The sequence below is a fragment of the Leopardus geoffroyi genome, chromosome D4, assembly GCF_018350155.1.
Source record: "Leopardus geoffroyi isolate Oge1 chromosome D4, O.geoffroyi_Oge1_pat1.0, whole genome shotgun sequence".
Classification (NCBI taxonomy): domain Eukaryota; kingdom Metazoa; phylum Chordata; class Mammalia; order Carnivora; family Felidae; genus Leopardus; species Leopardus geoffroyi.
The window spans coordinates 62,072,543-62,093,143 of record NC_059342.1 but is presented as its reverse complement, the minus strand read 5'-3'; the positions used below and the strand labels follow the sequence as shown (position 1 = coordinate 62,093,143).

The 20,601-nt window shown below is 38.7% G+C and overlaps 1 long non-coding RNA gene across 2 annotated transcripts in view; it reads left to right on the top strand.

Annotated features, from left to right (window-relative positions):
- Nucleotides 1-20,601, top strand: part of LOC123593304 — a 536,358-nt gene that overhangs the window by 86,170 nt on the left and 429,587 nt on the right. For both annotated transcript variants that reach the window (XR_006710246.1, XR_006710243.1), the window contains exon 3: nucleotides 12,200-12,421. This is a non-coding gene — a long non-coding RNA (uncharacterized LOC123593304). The remainder of the gene's footprint in view (nucleotides 1-12,199; nucleotides 12,422-20,601) is intronic.

Here is a 20,601-nt window from a genome sequence, read left to right as displayed (position 1 = left end):
TCTGATGAGGTGTTTGGAAAAAGTCTCTAGGCTTCTATTTAATTTCACTTTTCATTCATTTCTCTCCCTACCCAACTCCTGAATTTGCTTATGTTTCAATCAGTGGAAATGATCCCAAATGAGGGGTGTAGACTGAAGTTCTAGTGCCAGGACAGCTTCAAAGTTATTGTGTGACTTTGGTTGGGTCATTTGACTACTTGGCTCCCAATTTCTTCATCTGTGAAATGAAAAGAGTTTGTTCATTTACTCAACAAGTATTAAGCAAATGTTAAATTGTAGGCAGTATGTTAGATGCTGGACAATCTGCGATGAACAAAAAAGTCAAGATTCTTCCTCTCATGGAAAGTATATTCTAGTGCCATTAAATGATATAAACTCCAAGGCTCTTTGGAATTTATGGCACTGTATGTGATACTTCCACTTAGTTCCAATTCTCTTTTAAACAGAATAGAAAAAAATATAGTATGTCTGAAGTTTGTTTTTGGCTTTTGGGAATTCCTTTGGCTTAAGATAAATACTTTACACTATGTCCTTCAGGGCATTCCATGGAAACCAGTGTGAGATGTTCTTTCTAGAAAAGATTCAAGTCAAAGCTGCATACTATATCCCTCTCTTAAAGTGAATCTTAGAACACCTTGGGAAATACACTTCAGAGCTCTGCTTCTTAAAGTACACTAAAAAAAAAAGGAATTACCAAGTAATTAAGACTGACCTTTATTTAGATGTGGGAGTCAGCATCAGTGAAAGAGGAAATGAAAGTTTTCTTGGTTGCTGCCTGTATGATAATACTTATTGAGTTATAAAATTGAAATTATCTCTGGACTATAAATATCTTTATTGGGTATCAGTAATAATTATAAATAAGTATGAATAGAAAATGTATATATTTTATTGTTTGGTTGACAATAAATTATGTGACATATATCTTGGAAAAATATTCAGCTGATAAACTTTTTTTTTTAATTCTAGTGTAATTAACATGGGCTGGTAAAGTTTTAAACTTACTTGCTAATGGAATTTTAGGGCTGCAGGAACTACCACAATAGAAGTTTTTTAAAAGAATATTTAAGCCAAGTCTTCTCTCCTTTTCCCTTCATATCCCTTTTAAAGTGGGCTATTTGTGGGAATGAATATGTCAGGTAGTAAGAAAAGGTTGGAATCATATTGGGGTAATTTTGGAATTATTATCAGAGTGGAGCTACCTGAAAAGATTGTTTATAACGGATAACAGCTGTCAGGAAAAATAAAATAGAATGAAAGATGCAAGCAAAGTGACAGAAAATAACTGATGAGTTGGTGGGAAATTAAGAAAACATCTTGCATGAAAATCAACTCACAACAGGGATTTGCTTGATTTTATGGGAAAAAATTAAATATAGGGGTGCTTGGGTGGCTCAGTTTGTTAAGCTTCTGACTTCAGCTCAGGTCATGATCTCACTCTTTGTGGGTTTGAGCCCCTTGTTGGGCTCTGTGCTGACAGCTTAGAGCCTGGAGCCTGCTTTGGATTCTGTGTCTCCCTCTCTCTCTGCCCCTCTGCTGCTTGCTCTCTGTCTCTGTCTCTCTCTCAAAAAAGTGAATAAACATTTAAAAAATTTAAATAAAGAAAATAGTAAATGTTAATTTTTGTCTGTTTCTCAAATTCTGTCTTATCCAGGGTGATAATTCTTGTTTCAACCCTGAATTACCACTGTTGTATTTTTTCTGTTCATGAATTTATGTTAAATTTTATTAATATTATAGCTCTAATTTAATTTTTTTCCTTAGATTAATCTTCTAAAACTTCAGGAACAATAATCACAGTTACTGAAAGAAAGTAGAACCCAGTATTCTGAAAATGTTCATGCATATACATCATTATACATACACAGAGATAACCATTAAAAAATACAAAGTAGTGCCAAAGGAAAAAGGAGGGAAAGAGATTTTAAGTTTTCAGAGGAGGGTAAGAATACTTCCATACTGGAAGGAAAGGGAAAAATTTGTATGTAAGATTTGTACTGGTCTTAAAAGACAGTAAAATCTGGGCACTCAGAGATGTAGCGAACACTTTCTAGGTGGAAGGAATAGTAGAGCTATAGATAGAAATTATATTGACTTGGAGTTAACTGAAATTTGGTTCAATTTTCTTTAATTCTTAGTTTCATCAATAAAAATTGGAATAATAACATCAAAACCTTGCTGTGCAGTTGTTGTGAGATACAATCAAGTGGACACTTCTAGCAAAGTTCCTGACAAAGAGTGGATGCTTGGACAAAAACCCTCCCTTCCTTTTAAATGTAACTGTGGAGGATATTCAAGACCAGTTAAGAAGTTTGGGGGAGACTTAACCCTGCTGCCACTATTTACTAGCTGCATTACCTTGGGCAAGTTATTTAACTTTCCTCAGTCTCCATTTTCTCATCTCTAACATGGGGGTAATAATAATACCAATTTCATAGTTGATGTAAGGAGTGAAGGAGTTAGTTTATGTAAAGGACTTATAAAATATTTGGACTAAGAATGCCATTGTTAACTATTGTTATTATTTTTCATGGGCTCTGAGGAACAAGTGGACGTTTTTGAGTCGGGGGTGGGGGAGAGTGACTGACTCAATCTTTTCTTTAGAAAAGTCAATGTGTTGGTTTATGAATAGGAATTTGGTGGTGAAGGATTAGGGAGAGACTGAAAGTGAGGAAGGCTAGTTAGGGGATTATTAAACACTCTGGATCGGAGACACTGAGAACCTGATGAATAATGGTGATAACAGGAATGGAGAGGGGCCACTTAGCCTAGAGACATACTTTCCAAACTTCGATGTGTGCATGAATCACTTGGGAATCTTACAAAAATGCAGGTTCTGGTTCAGTAGGTTCTGGTTCATAGGGACCTGCGATGTTGCATTTGTAACAAGATCCCAAACGGTACCAATGATTCTGTCCCGCAGAGCACACTGAATAGCAAAGACTTTGAAGGTAGGATTGATAGGAATTGACAGTTGATTGGTCATGGGGACAGACGACAAGAGGGATGGTGAGTTTTCAACAGAAGGAGCTAAATTGAGAAGAAAAATGATGAACTGAGGTTCATACACTGAGCTTGATTTCCTGAAATTGGAGGGCACAGAATGGTGTAATGCCAAAAAGGTACATTTATTGTCAAAAGACCTGACAGCTCCAGACCTTAAATCCCAGCTCCAACAATTATTAGAAAGATAACTTTGAACTTTAGCTTTTCTTCTTCATCTCTAAATGGGAGACTACTAAAACTACTTCAAAGGATTGTTGCATAGATGAATGGAGATATGTTGTTGTGAAAACTTCACACAGTGGCCAACACATAGAAGGCACTTACTGAGTAAAAATTAAGTGTATAGGGTATGGAATTTATGGACTAATCCAGCTCCTGGTAAGGCTGATTTAGGTTTTAACACATACGTTTTTCCTACAATGTACATACTGATACTTCAAATTGTACGGTAATTTGGCAGCCTTCTGAACTTTATGTTTTCTAAGTATTCATTAGCTGACATAATTTCAGAGGACTTGAATGCCAGGATTGGCAGCAGTTCCACCAGAGCTACATCTATCAGAAAACAGCAATTGTCAGATTCTTCCTTTTAAGGCACTTCTCCAGGAATAACTGTCTGAATCAAATAGGAAAATATCTGGTCAAACTCATTTATAATCATAGTCCAATAATGGTAAATGGCAGGCTGTAGGATAAATCTGTGGGCTTTTACTTACATTTCCAACCAGAGGCAGCATTATTGATGATTGAAGAGTTAGGTCTTCAGAGCTTATCTACAACCTTGAGTTGGAAATTTTAGACTGGTTGAAAGTAAATATTTTTCCCTTAAACTTAATCTGAACTTTCAAAATCATCCTTGTATCTGTCCCTACACATAACTCAATCAGTGAGATTTTAGGGATAATGTTAAACTGAAGTGAACAAGTAAATTTATGGTAACACAGAATTTATAGCACATATTTTATTCTGGAAGTCTTCAAAAATAACTATTTGTAATATTAACAAACTGTGGGTTTAGTACTTATGTTGCTGGACTATTCAAGAGCAATTTCTTTTATCTCTTGCTTCATAAAAGAGATCATAAAGGAAAAAAAATTCCAGGCCATATTGTCAAGATATTATCTCAAATATAACAAGAGATCAAGTCATCCAAAGACTCATTAAATTACAGTTCTTCTAAAAACAGCTTATCCTTTCCAAAAATTAAATTACATAAAATATTCTGGAATATTTTGTGCTTGACTGCAGGGACACCAACCATGCAGATTTGAGGATTTTATCTTCTTTGGTGTCATTTCAGTATGAGGAAATTCAGAATCACGTGCATGGATTGATTACTAAACAAATCATCTCAATTTCGACTCTGCATCTCTGCATTTTGTTGTCTCCAGTATTCTCCAAAGCCAGAATCCATTATTTTCATCAACTCTAAAAAAAAGTCCAGTCTTTCAAGGTTGAAATGAGCTCCAGAAGAAAATCTTTGCTGACAGAATTATTTTGGTCTTGCTAGAGTAGTTGGCTAAAGTCCTTGCCAACCTATTTACCTTAATTAACTCCACAGGTATGGTTCCCTCAAGATAAACCCTAAGTGTAGTTGACTCTAGGTTCAAAAAGGGAAACTTTCCATCTCCTGAAATTAGAGAACCATTAAGGCTCTTAGAGACTTCCTCAAAATAACATCAAATTTCTTCTTAAGTTGAAAGACTTAAGGCTCAGTCTAATAGCTTGCTTGCATAAGGAGCTAACCAGCTTTAGTTAGCAATTATTTTCTACAGATAATGGTTATGAAAATATTTGTTGAGTGAATAGATTCTATTACCTATTTTATCTCCTCCAAAGAATAACTTTGTGAAACTTTTATCTGGATACATAATTTTTTTCTTCCATAAATGTTCCCTTCCTGTTATCTAATCATTGTCCATCCAATCATCTAAAAGAAAATATGGGAGTTATCCTGGAATCCTTCCTGCCCACCTCATACCCATTCAGTTCCCAATACCTGCTGAACTTTCACATCCTACATGTGTGCTGACCCTCTCTTCTTTGGTGCCTTCTGGCACTGTGCTATCCTAGGCCCTTACATTTCTCTCTGGGCCTTTATAACAGCATCCTAAGGACTTTCTTTTTCTCCAGTTATGGCCTCCTCCAATTTACCCTTCAGAATGCCTTCAGAGTGATATATTTAAAATCCAAATTCAATCATGTAATTTTCTTTCAGTGGTTCTCCATCATTCACAGTAAAAATAAATAAAATAAAATAAAATAAAATAAAAGTAAAATGGAAAAAAATAAAGTTCCCTGGCATAAAATTCAAGGTGTCTCATGATCTGGTTTTTATGAGCCTCTCAGGTTTATTTCCTACCTATTGTTCACCACCTCACTCTTCACACTGCAGCAGATATCTCAGCCTCTGCACTGTTGACATTTGGGCCAGATAATTCTTTGTTGTGTTGGGGCTATCCTGTGCCATTTTAAGATGTTTAGCAGCATCCCTGGCCTCTACCCACTAGATGCCAATGGTACTCACTTCTAGGTATGGTGATCAAAAATAACTTCATTCATACGACTTCACTGTAGCTAGGACTTGGGTGGTGAATCACAAACTCTTTGCACACATTAGGGTCTGTAGTACCTCTCTTCCTTGCTTTTTCTGTTACTCGTTCCTGGAAAGCTTTCCTCCTTCTTTGTCTAATGTAGGGAGAGAGGAAAAAATTCTATCTTTCTGCCCTCTAACTTCTTTGTTTACTCTGAAAAGGAGGGACTAGCAATCTGATTGGTCAGATTCCAGGACACTAATTGGGCCATGGGTGAGATCATTTTTTTTTTTTTTTTTGAAAAGGCCACATATGGGTATAACCCACTCTTCAGTTAAAAAAAATTAACTAGTTAATACATGAGTCCATGCTTCTAAAAATTAATTTAAAATTGAATTAAAAATGAAAGATTTCTGGAGTCAAAGTATTTTTTTTTTCTTACTGTGTAAATGCAGTTTTATTTTGTATTTTATTTTAAATTTATTTGTTTAAATTCAAGTTAGTTAACATACAGTGAACTATTGGTTTTAGAAGTAGAACCCCATGATTCATCGCTTCCATATGACACCCATTCCAACAAGTGCCCTCCTAATGCCCATCACCCATTTAGCCCATCTGCCCACCCACCTCCCCTCCAGCAACCCTTAGTTTGTTCTCTGTATTTAAGAGTCTCTTATGGTTTGCCTCCCTCTCTGTATCTTATTTTCCCTTCCATTCTCTTATATTCATCTGTTTTGTTTCTTAAATTCCACATATGAGTGAAATCAGATATTTGTCTTTCTCTGACTGACTTATTTCACTTAGCATAATACACTGTAGTTCCATCCAAAGTATTCTAATTAAAAAAAAAAAAAAACCAAGAGAGATTTGATACATGCTTCCCCAACCTTGTCACCAACAGATATCCTCCCCTTTGTGACCATGGCCCTTGGGGTTCCAGGATTGTGTATAGAAAATTTAGGATAGATTGGCTTACCAAGATGGGAAACTATTGACTTTGGGATTCTTGCTAGAATTGCTGGAGCAGGTAATTCACATTTTAGGCCTATCTAGCTCAAAGAGAAAAATTTCAACAAAGCTTCTATAGGCCACATTCTTCTTCCATATTACCATGCCTTCTCCAAATCCTTATAGCTGTTTTCCCTTTCATCCCCATAAAAATCCAAAACCCATAATAATCAGAGCTATTATTAAGAAAGAGAAACCGTTGACAATTTATGATATATGATGTTACCAAACATCAGTCCATAGCCAAGCCCCAGAGATTCTGCTTCACAAGGTCAAGGGTGAATCCCAGGATCTATATTTTTTACCAGCTCCTGCCAACATGAGTCTGACGTGCCATTTGGTGTGGAAGCCAGTGACTACAGAGCTGCAAATTAAAATGTAAAAAGATGCATCCAGGTACTCAGCATTTTGACAGCTGAATATTTCACTTCATGTTTATATGGATTCTGTATCTAGTATCCACACTTAACTTCCAAGTTACGTAAATCATTATAGCAGATGGAGGAAAAGATGTCTGTATATGCCTATGTCCTAAATACTAAGCAGTCCTTCAAAACAAACTAGGTAAAGAGGAAATACCTGCAAGGGCTCTTTCTTAAGATAACAAAAACATGCTTGATGGTGGAAAATGTAGCTGTTTTCATAAAGGTTTCCAGCCATGGGAGCAAACAAAGGTTGAGAGAAATACTTTCTACACACGTTTAATTCTAAACCCCCCCATCCTTAAACAAGGAATTTAAAAATAGCCCTTTCCCCTAATTCTATTGATTATTATTCTTTTTAAGCCTTCCTCACCATTTAGGATCCCATGAGAGGTCAGTAAGGATGGCGGGGGTGAAGTGTTCCTGGTAGCGAAACCAAGGATGACAGAGTAAACTAGAAAAATGCTTTAAAACTCTAATTGAGACAAACCTGACTACAAAATTGTATCTGTGCTATGCTTACAACTGCAAAAATTCTGTCTGCATATGGACAGGGACTAAAAGGGAGCATGAAAAAAATGTAAACAGTTTGGTTTGTAGGATGGCAGGATTTTGGGTGGATTTTTCTTTCTTTTGAGTTTTGTCAATGTTTTTGTAATGTTTTGTAATAAACAATACTATAAAAGAAGCAGCTGAACCTGCTGACTAATTATTGTTAGAAAGAGCAGCTTAGCATCGACTCTATCAGAGCTAAAATTGCTGCTTTTGGCAGAGGCTCCTCAACATCAGATATACAATGTCAGATAACCTTAATCCAGAAGTCAACATCCCTGGTCCATAGGAGCATTTCCTCCTCCGTTCTTCCTTCCCTTTCTTTCTCCCTCCCTCCCAACCTGCCTCCACCCTCCCTCCTTCCTTCCTTCCTTCCTTTCTTCCTTCCTTCGCTAACAACTCCTTGTGACAGGCATTCCAGATATTGGTTCAACTGGGTCCACAAGGAGAGTGTTTCATTTTGTTGTTTTTATTTTATTGTTAAAAATAGTTGAAATGATTGATTGGTTACACCTGCCCTAGGAAAAACCTTGGATGAAATCGCCTTCTGCAATACAGTGAAAAACTTGGGATCCTCAAAAGAGTGTGTCTAAGTGTGTGAGTGGATTCAAACTCCATTTTGAGGGAAATACTGGTGTCACCTGCAGGAACCCCTGCAGCTTATCTTTGTGCAGAAATGGAATGGCAAGAATACAAGTTAGGTTCTTAAAAATTTAACAACAGAATGTCAACTTCACTTCCTGCACATCTGGTGTTTAAAGCTTATGGATAATCAACAGCATAGACTATTGGCACTTCAGGCACTTGTCAGTGAATTAAATCCTGAAGTGACTTGTAACTGTACACTTGCCAAAGGCTCACCTAAGACACATGATATTGGAGAGAGACGATTTAAAATGGGTTGTCTCTCCATTTTTCTTCCAGGAACTCTAATCTCTGTTCTTGGGATTTGTTGTATTGGGAAGCAACGTATCTGGCCTGATATAAATTCCTGATAGAAAAACTCCCACCGTGTTAAAAATTTAGTGGTCTGGTTTGAGCCTTTGTGAGAATCAATATACAAATTGTCCATTGGAACAATGCTTTTGCATTTTTTTGCAAATATCATTGCTGAGGGTGTAGTGCCTTATGTCACCTACAAGCTATTATTAAAAAAAATATGTGATAAATTCCTTTTGGATTTAGGACATAACTTTTCTTTGCTTATAACATAGGTTAGAGAGTAGGCATTTCTCTTTGTGCTTTAGTTACCAGGAAACTCATACTTTACCCCAAGTACTTCTCCACTGGCAATTTCATACAGATCAGAGGAATTGATGAGCTTGGGTAGCAGGGTTGGGCACAACAGAGAGGATGCCATTTGGTGTCCATTCAGTTGCTGTGCCTGTTATGGCTTAGGTTGGTATAATCCTTCCAACTTTAATGATCTTAAGATTTTTTTTCTCCAAGAATCTGTTGTTCCTAAAGTACTAGATTTTCATAGAGGAAGAAATGCATTTCATTTTCTATAAATATCAAAATTAATTACTCATCGTTATAACTATTCATTAAAATTCAGAATTAGATGAAAATATTCTTCATAGATTTTGTTAAGCCTTGAAGAGATCCATTTTATTGTAGCATGTACAGCTCTACTATTTAAGGAAATTATGACATAAGGTTCATAGTTGAATTAAGTCAATACCTTTTGCCCAAACCCTAAGAAGAAATTAGTAAAAGATGGTGGGTAGAACTATGGTGGTTTATTAGGACAAGTGCAGGCAATTGAGTAGAGTTGTTTTTGTAGGCCTGACCCCAGGGCGTCTAGCTGGGAACATACTCATTCATTCACTCATTCATTCTCAATATATGAGTCTACTGTATTCCAAAGACCATTTTAGGTGCCGAGGATACATCAGTAAACAGAACAGACAGAGCTCCCTGTCTTTACAGAATTTGCATTCTAGTAGGGACAGGGGGAAGATAGTCAATAACAAACAAAAAAATACATGGTGTGACAGTTGGTGATAAGTGCTATGGGAAAAGTCAAGTGTGTAACAGAGAGATAGAGTGCACAGGATGTGAGTGTGGAGTTGCTATTTCAAATAGTGTGACCAGGTGGCATCTGAGCAGAGATTGGAAGGGGAGAGCTATGTGAGTCCCTCTGGGAAAAGTTTCCATGCAGAGGGAACAGTTAGTGCAAAAATCCCAAAGTAGGTCTGTGCTTGGCATGTTTGATGTGGCAGGAATGGAGCATGGAAAGAGAGTGGTTGAGAGGCCATAGAGGAAGTAGAGAGCCAGATCATGTAGACCATTTTAAGGGGTTTAAAAAATGAGACAGGGAACAACTGGAGGGTTTTGAGCAGAGGAGTAAGGTGATCTGACATGTTTTAAAAGCATCACTTGATTGCTTTGTGGAAAATAGACAGTAGTGAGATGTGGGAAAAGTGGAAGCAGGAAACCTAGCTAGGAGATGATGGCCAGTTGAACTTGGGCTGTACTGGTGAAAGTGGGGAAAAGCTGGACATATTTTGAAGGTAGAGCCACCAGGATTGGTGACCGTTAGGATAGGAGTTGTGAAAAAAGGTGAGTTTTTGGTCTGAATAAGTACATCAAGGATTGCAAAGGATGGAATTGCCATGTCTTGGATGAAGAAGACTGTGGAAGGAAGGTCAGGACTTTCGTTTTGGACAGATCCAATTTGAGATGTCCAAGTGCTGATAGTTTGAAAATATAAATATCAACTCAAAATTAATACTACATTTAGTATTATATATAAATAGTATATTATGGTATTATTAAATATTAATATACTTGTACTATGTTTTAAGAGGCACACTAGCAAGTTATATATATATATATGCGTGTGTGTGTGTGTGTGTGTGTATATATACACACACACGCACACACACACACACACACACACACATATATTTCAGAAAGGATGACTGAGATGGCAAGGGCAGGAAACCATATTGCACTAGCAGCACTTGAAGGAAATGGGGAGGTTTAGCATGAGGGAAAGAAATACTAGAGTAGCTGTGTCTCTTTTCATGCTGGAGGGGTTCCTTGAAAAGGAGTAGCAAATGAATTTTCCCTCAGTGCTCACTTCCAGTCAGTACTAGGTCTTCCTATTCTACTGTCCACATGAACCTTGATTTTGTTCTCTTCTCTTTATTCACACAGCCTAAAATTCAGGCCTGTTTATACCTTACTGGACTATTGCAACAGCTTCCTAACTGGTGTCCTCACCTCTACTTTTCTGTTCTCTCTCTCTCTGTGTACACACACACATACAAGCACACACAGAGATACATAGATGCGCTCACATACAACCATCTACCTATGTATAGATATACATCTGTGTGTGTGTGTGTGTGTGTGTGTGTGTGTGTGTATGACCAATTATCATTGCAGTAGCTGGATATGTATATACAAATAAACATATATATTATACATCATACATAATAATATATTAATCTGGCCACTTCAGTGTGTGTGTACATATACCTATAATATGGTATATATACATATTTATATACACATTTACATATGTATACACATACATATAAACCCAGCCACCACAGTGATATTTCTTTTTTTGATTAAAAATTTTAAAAACTGTGGTAAAATGTGCATACCATAAAATTTGCCATTTTAGCCATTTTAACTTGTATGGTTCAGTGGCATTATGCACTTTCACAGTGCTATGCGACCATCTCCAGAAGTCTTCTTGCAAAATGGAAAGTCTGTACCCATTAAGCACTAGCTCCCCATGACCCTTTGCCCCAGCCCCTGCCAGCCACCATTCTTTCTTTTAATTTTTAAAAAATGTTTATTTATTTATTTTGAGAGAGAGATAGAGGGCAAGCAGGGGAGGGGCAGAGAGAGAGGGAGAGGGAGAATCCCAAGCAGACTCTGTGCTGTCAGAGCAGAACCCAACATGGGGCTGCTCACCCAACCATGAGATCATGACCTGAGCCGAAATCAAGCATCGGATGCTTAACCAGCTGAGCCACCCAGGTGCCCCTGGTAGCCACCATTCTACTTTCTGTGACTACGAATCTGACTGCACTAGAGACCTCATATAAATGGAGTCATACATTATTTGTCCTTGTGTGACTGGCTTACTTCACTTAACATAATGTCCTCAATGTTCATCCATGTTGTAGCATGTGTCAGCCTTTCTGTCCTTTTTAAGGCTGGATAACATTCCATTGTATGTATATACCACATCTTGTTTGTCTATTCATACATCAAAGGGACCACAGTGGTATTTATTATATATTTTCTCCCTTGGAACCTTATAGTAACTTGCCCCCATTACTCCCAGGATAAACCTAAAAGGCTTTCCTATGGTTTACAATCTGCCCCCACACAACACAGCAGGCTTCATTCTGTTTGTCTTCCTTTACACTCTCCCCTTCAGTCAGGCTACCTGACCTTGCCACAGTTCCTTTCACATCTGGATTCTCTGCCCAGCTTCCTCCTCTGCTTACAGTGCCATTCTTCAGAATAAGCTCAGCTTGTACCTCAGGACTCAGCTCAAGACATCAGCTCTTCCAGGAAGCCTTCCCCCTCTCATCCAGGCTGGGTTAGGTGTACACCAGTGCTTCTAGAATCCCCTAGACTTCCGTCTACCAGTCCATTCATCACACTTAGAGCTGAGACCATGTCTTGTTTCCCATTTCATTCCAGGAACCCAGCACAATCTGAGTGAGCAATACAGTGTGCCCTGCTATCGGGGTCACTGTCTGCAAATTCAGTTACCCTCCTGTGGTCAATGGCGATGGAGGTAAGGAAGCAGGCGCATCTCCTTCTGACGTAGCATGAGGTAGCCCCACGCTAGGACACAACGCCTGGTTGTTCACCTCATCTCATCACGAGGGCATTTTATCATCTCACACACTCAACAGAAGGGTGAGTACCATGCAATAAGATATTTTGAGAGGGAGACCACATTCGTATAACTTTTATTACAGTATATTGTTATAAGTGTTCTATTTTACTCTTATTGTTGATCTCTTAATGTGCCTGATTTATAAATTAAGCTTTACCACAGGTATATGTGTATATGTATATAAATAAATATAAGTAAGTAACTATATATAACTAAACATATATATTTCCATGCTCTGGGTCTCAAGCATCCACTGGGGTTCTCTGAACCAATATCCCCAATAAGGGGGAACTATTGTACATTTTTGTTGAATGAAGGGATAATGGAGTGGTGAGTACCTGGAGTCTTATAAGAGGTGGGTGTTGAGGCAGTGGACTGTGCAAGTGACTAATTCAAGGCCACCAAATGTGAAAGGCAACCCTACACAGCTCTCTGAGTGCAGGCTTCTCCCTGCCCGTGAAGCCCCTGAATGAGACACTTGGTGCACACAATAGAATGATCCAAGATGTGCTGAGATTCACACCGCCACCGCCAGCCCTTATCTGTTAACCCCCATGGTAGGAGTTTAGGTGCCTTCAGCATGGTTTTAATCTTGTGCTCTTTTAGTAGATGATGCTTAAACCTTTCCTGCCTCAATTCTCCACCAATTTCTCCTCCTCACTCGACTCCCCCTGCTCTGAACTTGGAAATAAATTCATATGTTTAGGTCACTTAAACAAAAATGAGACTTTATTCTGTGAAGTAAGTGTTTAGTTTGTAAAAGGATCAATGGGCTATTTTGGATCAAATAACTGTGTTTTCTTTAGCCATTTAAAATGGTCTATTTTCATTTTTTAAGCCACTGCCTTGTGAAAGAACCTAAGAATATCCCCAACTTAGTATTAGATCCCGTAATTACATTTTCCCATTTTGAAAGCAGTTATGCAGTCCTTACAATAGAGTCAACGCAGCTAAAAATAAACTCCAGGCAGTTCATATTAACTGGGTAATAATAACAGGCAACAAGGAGGCTCGGTGTCCAAATATGATGAAAACAGGAAGTTCATTACACAAGCTGTTCTTTCCTGATAGATCTGAATTCTTAAAGCCTTAACTCAAAAATAATCCCTTCAGGTTATAAATAAAAGCAGAGAATTGTCTCTTACTTGTGGCTTAATGGAGATAACACTGTAGCTAAATAAATCCACACAGTTAGGGATTGAATATAATGCCAGAATGTCTGTTTGGGAAGAGACAGGAGTACGTTTGTGGAGACCCCTCTCCTCCCAGATAGGTGCCGGACACATGTGCCCAGGGGCTTACTCTTTTCTCACACCAGGCACAAGTTGCCAGGGAGATGACGCTTTACTTTGGTATGATGGCAGGAAAGCAGAAAGCCTTCAGGTGTGGAAAAGATTTTTATTTTTTCCTGGGGGAGAAAAGGGATGAAAGACAACAACCCCAGCTCCAAGTGTCTGCCAAGTAGTGTGAATTTCAATCCTGGGTTTCAGGATAAAGTGTGAATGAAACCCAGAAGAACTTAAACCTCTTTCCCTTAGAACTTCCTTTCTCTAGTGAGTGTTGCTGATTGTAAGGATTCAGATTTTCTTGATTGAAACAAGGTGAGCATGGAGGGAAATTTTAACTTATGTAACTAGAATGAACTCCACCATCTTCCCCCCTGAAACCAAATCCCAGCTGTCTAGGGTGTCACTGAGAAGTGTGAGGAGGAGTCCCTGACCCTGCCATCCACCCCTCTTTGAGGATCTCTCACTAGTTGTTACAACAGTCCCAGGAGGGTCTCCCTGGCTCAGACAGGTATCCCGTCTCAATTTTCTGTAACAAGGCAGAGAACAGGCTGGGAGGTTCAATCAAGACCTGAATAGGATTGGGATGGGGAAGAGGATGGGGGTCAACAAGCAGCCACCAACCACAGAGTGACAAGTGCATGCTGATCTGGCTCCACAGAGGCAGTTTTCTCTCCCTAGGCTGGGTCAGTAATGTCTGCTGGGTTTGCCTCCAATAAAAGAGCACACTTGGGGAGGACTCATCTTGTGAATGTCCCCAAACCTCCCAGCTATTCTTGTTCTACTTCCATGTTGGCTGTACTCACCCTTCCAGCTGAGTGACCTTTGTTTCTTTCACCACACAGTAGATCTAGGACTATGTCCCAGGAAGGGGGTTCTTGCCACTTTCGAAGAGATAAGGGATAGGGCGTCACAATGAGCATCAGGAGGGCCATATTGCCAACACCTCACATTTAAGAACAACCTCAAATTTAGACTTTTGATGTTATTTCCAAACGGGGTTAGCATAGCCACAGACATACACTGATCTAATAACAAAACACATAAAAATATCCCAAAACAGCCGTTATGCATGACTTGAAAGTTGTGTTCTATGACCAGATTGCATTAGCTGTGGGGTGCTATAAATTTTATGTTTTGTAAGCCTGTGAATAGCACAATTATATTGCACTATATATGTTTATTGAGTGCAAACATTTAAAATATGTCAATTTTTGTCATGCTGTTTTGATATTTTTTTCATTTTCTAAGATATCGTCATTCTCAGAAATTGGAAGTGGTGTGGCCTCTAAGAGGCCCTGACTATAGACCATCTCCCCTCTTTGATGCTACCCATGGGGAGGGGTGGGGACTTCTGTGAGATGAGGAGGGAGATTTACAGAGGTATTCCCTTGAGGCACATGAGTGCAGTGGTTCTTTAACTTACATGTGCAACAAAATCTCCTAGGAAGCTTGTTAGAAATGACACATGGCACACTGAGAATTTCTGGCCCAGACCCAAGATTTTGTCTCAGGGGATCTGGGACTACTCTTTGAAAAGCCCTGTAACAGGTTGTAGAGGGAGCTGTTGGGGGAAGGTCGAAGGGTAAAAGAGGTGTCTTTGGGAAATAAATAATGATTCCCTTTGGGAACAGTGAAGACCCTGTCATACAGAGAGGTTTATCCCAGTAGGATCAATAAAGAACCAGAGCAAAGCACCTGGTAGCTGAGAGAGCAGAGGGTAGGCAGGGACAGCCACCAAGGATATGGAGGAAAAGAACTCTTGTGCACTGTGGGTGGGAATGCAAGCTGGTGTGTGCGGCCACTGTAGAAACAGTATTGAGGTTCCTCAAACAATTAAAAATAGAATTACCAGATGATCCAGTAATTTCACTACTGGGTATTTACCCAAAGAAAACAAAAAACACTAATTTGAAAAGATACATGCACCCCTATGTTTATTGCAGTGTTATTTACAATAGCAAAGACATGGAAGCCACTCAAGTGTCCATCGATTGATGATTACATAAAAAAGATATAGTATATATATGCAATGGAATATTACCCGGCTATAATGAAGAATGAAATCTTGCCATTTGCAACATCACGGATGGATCTGCATCATGGATGCAACATCATAGAGGATACAATGCTAAATGAAATGTCAGTCAGAGAAAGACAAATACCATATGATCTCACTCATATTTGAATTTAAGAAACAAAACAAATGAAGAAAGGAAAAAAAAAAAAAGAGACAAAAAACCAGACTCTTAACTATAGAGAATAAACTGGTGGTTACCAGAGGGGAGGTGGGTGGGGGGATGGATGGAATAGGTGATGGGGATTAAGAGAACACTTATTGTGATGAGTGATGTAGAATTGTTGAATCATGGCATTGTACTCCTGAAACTAATATAACACTGTACATTAATTATACTTCAATTAAAAAAAAAAAAGAAACAGAGCAAGGGATCTGGTGGCTGAGAGAAAGAAGGCAGGGAGAGCTGTCAAATGTGGCTGCAGAGAGCATGGAGCACACTGGAGAAATGTTCAAATGGGCAGACTATGGGTGTAGGCAGAGGGACATGAGACGTGAGCAGCCTCTGGGGGACCTCACTGGAAGGGAGGGTGGGAAGACCTCAGGATAGAGCAGGCATGTCCCAGAGCGGTCAGGAATCTAACTATGAAGCTGAAGAAGTGGGAGAGGCTCTGTAGCTCTTGGTATAGGGAGAAGCCCAGAGCTAACCTCTCCCTCCACTAACTGCAAACAAGCTAGAAAACTTCCTATAGGTTACTTATCTAATATATACACTGACTTTTATAACATTTTTGATGAACTCATCTGTTTGGAAGAATAAGGGAATATTCAAAGAACTTGGGATAGGGGAGGGAGGTGTTCTAAACTGTGGGTAAGGACAGCTTTTCCTAGATTTTTGAGTTGTGGTTTGAACTAAGCAAAGCATTCCTTCTCATAGATCAACCTGTGCCTCTCATGCCATCAGTACTTTTTGCCTCAGCATCGATTTTATACATTTAAAAATTATAGATTAAACACCTCAGTGTCATTTCCATGGTTCATGTGCTACAAATCCAAAATTCTTTTGTGTTAGTTTTTGTCCATTCCAAGAACCTACCACATAAACCTTTCTATGAGTACTAAGAGAAATATATCCACTCTTTATATGATTAAATAATTATAGGACTTTCTTTGGTTTTAAATATCAATGATCTCTGTTATGTAAATTTTTCTTAACTTTAAATTTCATTCCTTTAATTTTCATTCCTTTAATTTTCACTAATGATGGCAACTATGCTTCATATTTTGGAGTTACCTGCCTAGCAACTTGACTATAAGCCTTTTGAGCTAACAGTACAATTCTCAAGCTTTCTGGTTTGCAAAGCTCTATTTTTTCTAGACTTCCCCATATTATCCATTTTTTTCTAGTGGAAGAACATTAATAGATTACAGCAGTAAGTCATAACAACTCAACTTCTATTTTTCTTCTGTTGTGGCCATCACAGGTAATGGTTCCCAAGCTATAAAAAAATAGAACAGATAGTGCTAACAGGGCTTTGAAAACAGAGGTAGTTTTTGGATGTGTATGTGTGTTTGTGTGGTTTGTGTGTAGGAAGTCAAAAGATAGTCTATTTAAATAATTCAACAAATTTATTTAGTGCCTAATATATGCCAGACACTGTTTGGGTGCTGGGAATATAAGAGTGTACAGAGCAGTGCTCCCATTCTCAGGGAATTTACATTCTCTTGGAAAGGGAGTGACAGGAAGTGGGACATGTATGCTGTTTTATAATAGGGTAATTAGAGAAGACCTCAATAATAAGTGACATTTGAACTGAGACTTGAAAGAAGTGAAGACACCTCATGGATACCTCAGGGGAGAGATTTCTTGGTGGAGGAAAGTTGGGTACACAGCCTGAGAGAGGAGATTGCACATCAATCGTTATCAATATCAAGGAGGCCAGTGAGAGTGGAGTGAATGAGTGGGGAGAGGGAAAGGAAGCAAGTCAGAAAGATAGCTGGGGAAGACCATGGAGAGTCTTTTAGGTTATGGTAAAGACTTTGGATTTCTTTTCTTTTCTTTTCTTTTCTTTTCTTTTCTTTTCTTTTCTTTTCTTTTCTTTTCTTTTCTTTTTTCTTAGTGAGATGAGAAGCCAATGGAGAGTTTTGAGCAAAGGAATGATGTGAATATTTTAATAGGATCACTGTGGCTGCACTAAGGGGCGTGTGTTACATTGAGTTCTCTAGAAGTAGAGCCTGAGATGAATATGTGCATATGATTTATGAAGAAACTGGTAGGGAGTGAAGGATGCAGGGTAGAAATGAAGAAGGACAGTGGCAAGAAAATGGTTTTAGGTGATGTGAAGCTTCAGCCTGATCCCATGGCAAGCTCTGGAACATAATTTCACTGTAGAGTTTTCCCCACTTGAGTCAAGGGAGAGGGGCTTTTTACTCTCACCTTGGTTACTGGCTAAAGACTCTGAGGAAAGGGATGGAGAATCTAAATCCCAGGCACATCCAGGTACAGTGGCTTCTATTGCTGAAGGGCAGTCCTCATGGATGCCTTCACAATGGATTGGAAAGGGCTCACCAACCACATTGGTAGAAGGGGTTCCAGGGGGCATGGCTGAGCATACCAATAGCATCTTCTACGTGGAATAAGGATGGAAGTAAGATACCAATTAGGAGACTAATTCAGTAGTACAGAAGAAAGATGACGGTGGCTTAGATTAGAATGTAACAGTAGAGGTATTGAGAAGTGGTTGGATTCTGGAAAATTTTGGAAGGCAAGGCCCATAGGATTTGCTAATGGATGTGTATACAATGTAAGAGAAGGAGAAGAATCGAGGATGACTCCAGGATTTGTGGCCTGACCATTTATGGAGAAGGGAAAGACTGTGGGAAGAGCAAGTTTGGGACTGAGGCAACAATTAGAAACTCCATTTGATACATATTAAATTGGAAATGCTTCATAGACACCTAAGTGAAGATACAACAGAGGCGAGTGGATGAAAGAATCTGAAGCTGTGAAAATACGTTTCAAATCCTAGGTTCAGAAGACCAACTGCCCATGATATTGAAAGAATATCACGTGCATATGTATTTGAGGTAGCACTGCTGGAAACTTTTATTGGGGTTCTGAGGATGGATGCGGAGTGAGTGAGAAAGCCATAGTTCCTACAAGCCTGTAAGAAGGGCAAAAGGTAAACATTAGACACTATAGGTGATAAGCTTAATGACAACTTTAGGCCCCATTTCTAAAATAGACCATTAAACAGATGATTTTTAAGTAATTTGCCAAGTTGTAATGCTTTAGAGGTAACATGGATTGACAAAGAACACATCAGACCATGTTAACCTCATTTTCATAAAGATATTCTAGACACAGAGGTTTGGGGGAATTCTGTACTCTTAGTACCCATTTTTATACAGTGTTTGTTAAATTTCCTTACTATATCCTTCTGACAAAATGAAGAAATGTGGGCTAGAAAATAGAGTAGTTATGTAGCTTTCTGATTGGCTAAGCAAGAGGTGTGAAGAAGGGCCAACCCTTAGATTACTTTTTACTGCCAGTCAAGTTTTCATATCATCAGGCCCCTCTGCTAGTTATAATTTTTACCAACAACTTAAATGGAGAGCTGGAAAGCATATTATCAGATTTGAAGATGACACAAACTGAAGGAAAATAGCTAATATATTGAATTATAGAATGAAAGTGGAAAAGGAGAAGCCCAAACTCACAATCTGAAATTTAATAGAGATGGATGCAAATGTAGCAAAATATCCCATTTCATAGGCTGTGAGAGGTCTCCCTTGACAGAAATAAATAGAACTAAGAGTTTTTTAAGTTTATTTAGTTATTTTGAGAGAGAGAGAGAGAGAGAGAGAGAGAGCAAGGGAGGGTCAGGGAGAGAGAGGATCCCAAACACGTGGCAGTGCAGAGTCCAATGCAGGGCTCGAACCCACAACCGTGAGATCATGACCTGAGCTGAAACCAAGAGTTGCATGCTCAACTGACTGAGCCACCTAGGCACCCCTGAATTAACAATTTTTTTAAATAAAGTGGCTTATTTTCCTTTAAGTCATGTGTGGCCTTAAGTTAAGAGTGCAGACTTTGAAGCCATCTGCCTGGGTTAGAATCTGGGTTCTGCTACTCACTGGCTGTATGATCTGGGGTATGTTTTTTAAAGTCTGTGTTTTATTTTCCTTCCTGATAATATTAGTTCTAGCTAATATTGTTGGAATAATTGTGGGAATAATTGTGAGAATTAAACTCATGTGAAGTACTTAGAGGAATGCCTGGGTCAAATTAATACTCAATAGATATCTATTATAACAGACTCAACAACATGACCTGGTTCTAAAAAGGTTCTAAAAAGGTAAAACAGTCTTTGGGTACAATGATAGAAGTGAGGTGTCAAGTTCAAAGGAATCTCATAGCCCACTGTACTGTTTACTGCTGGGATTTTGTTCAGTTCTGGGTGTCCTTAATTTAGAAAGTGCCTTCAGCCTGTGGGTGATCAAGGGCTGAAGGTGATGAAGAGTATAGAGTCATTCCAAGTTAAGAAAGATGGAAAGGGCTAGAATAAAGAACATAACTTCTTCTTTTGCAGAAAGACTCAAGAGCCGAAATAATGCTTTCTTGAAAAATTTGGAGGGCTGTCGTGTGGAAAAGGAATTAGACAGAGTCTCTGTTGCTCTGGAGATGGAACCCAGAGCAGAGAGTAGGAATAAAAGTGGATGGTGTGGGGTGCAGAAGTGTTTTAACTTTCTGTTATGGGCAGAAGAATTTCTGTTCTGGTTCTGCCTCTAAATTACTGTGTGATATTAAGTCTGTCCACTCTGTAGGCCTCAGTTTCATAATCTGTGAAATCAGGATTTGGATTAGATGTGCTCTAAAGTGGAATTTATAGTTGGT